A 7550-nucleotide genomic window follows, 5' to 3' on the forward strand; every position below is an offset into this window, starting at 1 on the left:
TCATTGGTGTCATTGGCTAATGAGCGCGCGCGCACACAGCCCCGCACGCTCCCGGCACCCGGCGTACACATTGCACTTACAGTAATCGGATGCCAGGTAGCGATGGGCCGCCCACCAGTCTCCCTGTTACGCTCCCACCCACCAACGGACGGCACCATTGCTACCGGTGCAGAGAGGGCCACAGAGTGGCTCTCTCTGCATCAGAGGCTTGTAAAAAGGTATTGCAGGATGCCTCCATATCGAGGCGTCACTGCAATACCCTGAGAGCTGCTGGAAGCGATTGCGATCACTTCCAGCACTCTGTTAGACAACTGACGTACCAGGTACGGCTATTGTCATTAACTGTTCGTTTTTGCATGACGTACCTGGTACGTCAGTTGTCATTAAGAGGTTAACATATACTGTATACTCCAGCCTACCCCCTAAGGTCCAACAATGACCTGCTCCTTGTATCTTCTAACATCACCTCTTGTCGCTTACATGCATTGTATTGCTGTATCAGTTGTACCCATGGCCAGTGCTGGGGAATTTCTTGGCACTTAGTAAATAATGTAAATACACACACATACTGTACAGACAGACATATATATAAGAAGTTACCTCTATATTAGATATAGCCACAAATTGTTACCTAGGTATTACATGTAGTCAAACAGTTGTTACCTCTATTAGGTATAATCATAGAATGTTACCCATCTATTAGACACCTTCATAAGCTGTTACCTTCATATTGCACATCACCATAAACTGACACTTCTGTATTAGATATAACCTTAATCTGTTACCTCTATATTAGATAGTAGCTGTTGCCCATGGCTTCGCTCACGTGGATTTTGTGATTTGTAAAAAATAGCGAAAAACCTGACCACTCGCAACGACATGTGCACTCACGTGTGTGCCTGTTCGGGTTGCACCCTCGCTGACATGAACTTCTTGAGTTTTCGTTAGTTCTCGTAATCTAAATACCAATTTTCACATCTCCCCCCTCCTTTTGACCCCCCTTAAGTGGATTTTTGGGAAATGTTAAAACACGTATTTCTTTATTTTTAAAGGAAAATCCAAAACCAATTTTCACGTCTGTAACATTGTCGGTTTTTGGTATATAAGTATCCTCATAAATCAGCCCGCTCTTTTGACCCCCCTTAAAGGGACACTGAACCCAATTTTTTTCTTTCGTGATTCAGATAGAGCATGACATTTTAATTTTAATTAATTTTGCCCACCCCCTCCTCCTACAGACTCTCAGTATTATCCCCTATTACCCAAACTGCACCAGCCCTTACCCTTATTACCCTAACTGCACCTGCCCTTATCCCCTATTACCCTAACTGCACCTGCCCTTATCCCCTATTACCCTAACTGCACCTGCCCTTATCCCCTGTTAACCCTATCTGCACCAGCCCTTATCCCCTATTAACCCTATCTGCACCAGCCCTTATCTCCTATTACCCTAACTGCACCTGCCCCCATCCTCTATTACCCCAACTGCACCTGCCCTTATCCCCTATTACCCTAACTGCACCTGCCCTTATCACCTATTAACCCTATCTGCACCAGCCCTTATCCCCTATTAACCCTATCTGCACCAGCTCTTATCCCCTATTACAATAACTGCACCTGCCCCCATCCCCTATTACCCTAACTGCACCTGCCCTTACCCCCTATTACCCTAACTGCACCTGCCCATACCCCCTATTACCCTAACTGCACCTGCCCCCATCCCCTATTACCCTAACTGCACCTGCCCTTATCCCCTATTACCCTAACTGCACCTGCCCTTATCCCCTATTACCCTAACTGCACCTGCCCTTATCCCCTGTTAACCCTATCTGCACCAGCCCTTATCCCCTATTAACCCTATCTGCACCAGCCCTTATCTCCTATTACCCTAACTGCACCTGCCCCCATCCTCTATTACCCCAACTGCACCTGCCCTTATCCCCTATTACCCTAACTGCACCTGCCCTTATCACCTATTAACCCTATCTGCACCAGCCCTTATCACCTATTAACCCTATCTGCACCAGCCCTTATCCCCTATTAACCCTATCTGCACCAGCTCTTATCCCCTATTACAATAACTGCACCTGCCCCCATCCCCTATTACCCTAACTGCACCTGCCCTTACCCCCTATTACCCTAACTGCACCTGCCCATACCCCCTATTACCCTAACTGCACCTGCCCCCATCCCCTATTACCCTAACTGCACCTGCCCTTATCCCCTATTACCCTAACTGCACCTGCCCTTATCCCCTATTAACCCTATCTGCACCTGCCCTTATCCCCTATTACCCTAACTGCACCTGCCCTTATCCCCTATTACCCTAACTGCACCTGCCCTTATCCTCTATTACCCTAACTGCACCTGCCCCCATCCCGTATTACCCTAACTGCACCTGACCTTATCCTCTATTACCCTAATTGCACCTGCCCTTATTCCCTATTACCCTAACTGCACCTGCCCTTATCCTCTATTACCCTAACTGCACCTGCCCTTATCCCCAATTACCCTAACTGCACCTGCCCTTATCCCCAATTACCCTAACTGCACCTGCCCTTATCCCCTATTACCCTAACTGCACCTGCCCTTATCCCCAATTACCCTAACTGCACCTGCCCTTATCCCCAATTACCCTAACTGCACCTGCCCTTATCCCCTATTACCCTAACTACACCTGCCCCATCCCCTATTACCCTAACTGCGCCTGCCCTTATCCCCTATTACCCTAACTGCACCTGCCCTTATCCTCTATTACCCTAACTGCACCTGCCCTTATCCCCAATTACCCTAACTGCACCTGCCCTTATTCCCTATTACCCTAACTGCACCTGCCCTTATCCCCTATTACCCTAACTGCACCTGCCCTTATCCCCAATTACCCTAACTGCACCTGCCCTTATCCCCTATTACCCTAACTACACCTGCCCCATCCCCTATTACCCTAACTGCGCCTGCCCTTATCCCCTATTACCCTAACTGCACCTGCCCTTATCCTCTATTACCCTAACTGCACCTGCCCTTATCCCCAATTACCCTAACTGCACCTGCCCTTATTCCCTATTACCCTAACTGCACCTGCCCTTATCCCCTATTACCCTAACTGCACCTGCCCTTATCCCCAATTACCCTAACTGCACCTGCCCTTATCCCCAATTACCCTAACTGCACCTGCCCTTATCCCCAATTACCCTAACTGCACCTGCCCTTATCCCCAATTACCCTAACTGCACCTGCCCTTATCCCCAATTACCCTAACTGCACCTGCCCTTATCCCCAATTACCCTAACTGCACCTGCCCTTATCCCCAATTACCCTAACTGCACCTGCCCTTATCCCCAATTACCCTAACTGCACCTGCCCTTATCCCCTATTACCCTAACTACACCTGCCCCATCCCCTATTACCCTAACTGCGCCTGCCCTTATCCCCTATTACCCTAACTGCACCTGCCCTTATCCTCTATTACCCTAACTGCACCTGCCCTTATCCCCAATTACCCTAACTGCACCTGCCCTTATTCCCTATTACCCTAACTGCACCTGCCCTTATCCCCTATTACCCTAACTGCACCTGCCCTTATCCCCAATTACCCTAACTGCACCTGCCCTTATCCCCTATTACCCTAACTGCACCTGCCCTTATCCCCTATTACCCTAACTACACCTGCCCCATCCCCTATTACCCTAACTGCGCCTGCCCTTATCCCCTATTACCCTAACTGCACCTGCCCTTATCCTCTATTACCCTAACTGCACCTGCCCTTATCCCCAATTACCCTAACTGCACCTGCCCTTATTCCCTATTACCCTAACTGCACCTGCCCTTATCCCCTATTACCCTAACTGCACCTGCCCTTATCCCCAATTACCCTAACTGCACCTGCCCTTATCCCCAATTACCCTAACTGCACCTGCCCTTATCCCCAATTACCCTAACTGCACCTGCCCTTATCCCCAATTACCCTAACTGCACCTGCCCTTATCCCCAATTACCCTAACTGCACCTGCCCTTATCCCCAATTACCCTAACTGCACCTGCCCTTATCCCCTATTACCCTAACTACACCTGCCCCGTCCCCTATTACCCTAACTGCGCCTGCCCTTATCCCCTATTACCCTAACTGCACCTGCTCTTATCCCCTATTACCCTAACTGCACCTGACCTTATCCTCTATTACCCTAACTGCACCTGCCCTTATCCCCTATTACCCTAACTGCACCTGCTCTTATCCCCTATTACCCTAACTGCACCTGACCTTATCCTCTATTACCCTAACTGCACCAGCCCTTATCCCCTATTACCCTAACTGCACCCGCCCTTATCCCCTAACTGCATCCGCCCTTATCCCCTATTACCCTAACTGTACCTGCTCTTACCCCTATTACCCTAACTGCACCAGCCCTTATCCCCTATTACCCTAACTGTACCTGCCCTTACCCCTATTACCCTAACTGCACCTGCCCTTACCCCCTATTACCCTAACTGCACCTGCCCTTATCCCCTATTACCCTAACTGCACCTGCCCTTACCCCTATTACCCTAACTGCACCAGCCCTTATCCCCTATTACCCTAACTGTACCTGCTCTTACCCCTATTACCCTAACTGTACCTGCTCTTACCCCTATTACCCTAACTTCATCTGCCTTTATCCCCTATTACCCTAACTGCACCTGCCCCCATCCCGTATTACCCTAACTGCACCAGCCCTTATCCCCTATTACTCTAACTGCAGTACACAATACATAACACAAAGTACACAATATACAGTAAATATAACAACATACACAGTAAATAAAACACAGTACATAACACACAGTACACAATACACAGTAGATAACACACAGTACACAGTTCATAACACACAGTACACAATATACAGTAAATAACACACAGTACACAATACACAGTAAATAACACACAGTACACAAAAAATAACAGTAAGCAATACACAATACAAAGTACATAGCACACAATATAACAGTACGTAATACACAGTACATAGCACTTAGTACATAACACACAGTACGCAATAAACAGTACGCAATACACAGTACATAGCACACAGTACACAGTACATAACACAATACACCGTACATAATACAAAGTACAAAGTACACAATACACAGTACACAATACACAGTACAAAACATACAATACACAGTACAAAACACACAATACACAGTACATAACACACAATACACAGTACATAACACACAGTATACAATACACAGTACACAACATACAATACACAGTACATAACACACAATACACAGTACATAACACACAATAGACAGTACACAATACAAAACACACAGCTGCAGAAGTAAATCAGCAGTTTCCTATTGATTTGATTTTGAATCTCCCACCCTTCTGCTTCCTCATCTCTCTGTACCATGTGATCAGTGTAGTCATGTGACAGCTGTGATGTCAGAAGGTCCTTTAGAGGGATGGGAACTAGCTGCTACCAGTAAAATACCAGTCAGGTGGGACCCCTTCCCCTGATGGCCCCCTGCCTACACCTGCTTATAGTAACATAAGGAGACCAGACTTTCATGCACAAATATCTTATTTTATTTCATCCCCAGTTCATACACAATGTGCACAATACACAGACATCACTGGCTCACAGGCAGCAGCATTATTATTATGTGACAGTGTATCTAGCGCAGGATTCTCACACAGGCACCATCTTTATATACACAGAATGCAGCATTATTATTATTATTATTATTATCAGTGTATCTAGTGCAGGATTCTCACACAGGCATCTTCATACAATACCCAGAATGCAGCATGAAGAGGCTCAGTGAAGGTGACAGTGACGGTGTGTAAGTGTCTGATCGGGTCACACAGCTCATAAAAGGTCAGACGCCCAGCCTCATAGTCCAGCAGTATTCCTACTGTGTCACATGATAGAGGGGGGTGTAATGAGGTTTCTATTGTGTTATGTATCATGTAAAGATCTTTATAATAACCCCACAAACACCAGGACTTGTTATTATTTCCTATCCCAGACTGATCTCCCCCCCTCCCCATACTGGTATAACAAACCCCTACACGCCAGTTCCCTGATTCACTGATCTGCACTTCCCAGTAATGTCGTCCTGAGGAAAAGCTCCTGGTGCTTAATACCTGAGGAGCAAATGTAAATTTCTCTGGTGTTACTGGTCGCTGCTGGTTTATAACTGACCAGGATGCAGTTTTCAGGTCACCTGATACAATAACATTATTATGAGCTGTGTTTATATCCAGTAATATGTCTGATGTCACCTGCATATAGATCCCTCTCTTTACATCAGTCACAATATCAGCTAAACCTCTGTATAAGGTCACTGAGATCAGATCCTCATCTAAATCCCCCCTAGCTGGGAGCTGTTTATCACCTCTCTGTGTGACCTCATTATCTCCCTTCTCAGCACCACAAAAGTCATCTCTGTGTGATTCCTGTTCTTGTAGGACAGTTAATGGGTCAGTCATGTTGCACAGCTCCTCAATCTGACTCATCTTCCTGGTCAACTCGTCCTTCTCTTTTTCCAGCTGCTGGATCAGATCAGAGATTGTGAGTAAAACCTGCTCCTGCTGCCGGGTGATGTCACTCAGGACTCGCTTCTCTAGGTCTTCCAGCTGTTTCCTGATGTCCCTAATCAGGGCAGTGAGTCGCTCTGTTACACCAGCTGCTTTCTCTTGCACCCCTCTCCTGTGCTCCTGCAGACTCTGGACTCTTTTCTCAGTCTTCTCTCTCTTTGTGGTCAGTTTCTGCAGAACATCTCTCAGTTTCTTTTTCTTCTTCTCAGAAGCCTCATTCAGCAGCTCCACCTGGTGTCCCCTGTGCTCTCCGGCCAGGGAGCAGGACACACAGATACAGGCAGCATCTTCAGTGCAGTAATATTTCAGCAGCTCCCTGTGTTTGGAGCATTTTCTGTTACCCCAGGAAGTGGTGGGTTCAGCTAAGACGTGTTCCTCAGACTTGCTGTGTACCCTCAGGTGGGTGTCACATAGAGAAGCCTCACAATGAAGACATGATTTAGCAGCAGGTACAGGAGAGTGAACACAGTACATGCAGAAGACCCCAGTGTCTATTTGCTCTGGCTGAGTAATCTGTAAATGCTTCACTACATTACACAGCGCTATGTTCCTCTGCAGTTTAGGTTTCTTAGTAAAAGTTTCTCTGCACTCAGGACAGGAATAAACCCCAGACCCCTCCTGGGTACCCAGCACACTCTCAATACAGCCCAGGCAGAAGTTATGGCCACAGCTGAGATTTACAGGATCTGTATAAATGCTCAGGCAGATGGGGCAGGTTAGCTCCTCTCTCAGATCAGCAGTCGCCATTCTTGTATTCAGCAGCAGGAAACGAAACTTACATTATCTTCCTATTCAGCACAAGGGTGTGGCAGTTACGTAACTGTATGTGCTCTGTCTGTTAACTCTTTATGTCCCAGAGTGTAGTGACCAGGGCAGGTTTGTAAACTCTGTATGTTCTGTAGTGCTCTGTAATTTGTGTATCTGATGACATCACATGAAATATTAGGAGTACAACTTTGTT

General features: G+C 46.8%; 1 pseudogene; it reads right to left on the reverse strand.

The window, feature by feature from the left end:
* LOC128667169 (E3 ubiquitin/ISG15 ligase TRIM25-like) overlaps window positions 1-7337 on the reverse strand; it is a 239590-nt pseudogene extending 232253 nt beyond the window's left edge.
* Between the last annotated feature and the right edge of the window lie 213 nt (window positions 7338-7550).

This window comes from Bombina bombina, chromosome 7, assembly GCF_027579735.1.
Source record: "Bombina bombina isolate aBomBom1 chromosome 7, aBomBom1.pri, whole genome shotgun sequence".
NCBI lineage: Eukaryota > Metazoa > Chordata > Amphibia > Anura > Bombinatoridae > Bombina > Bombina bombina.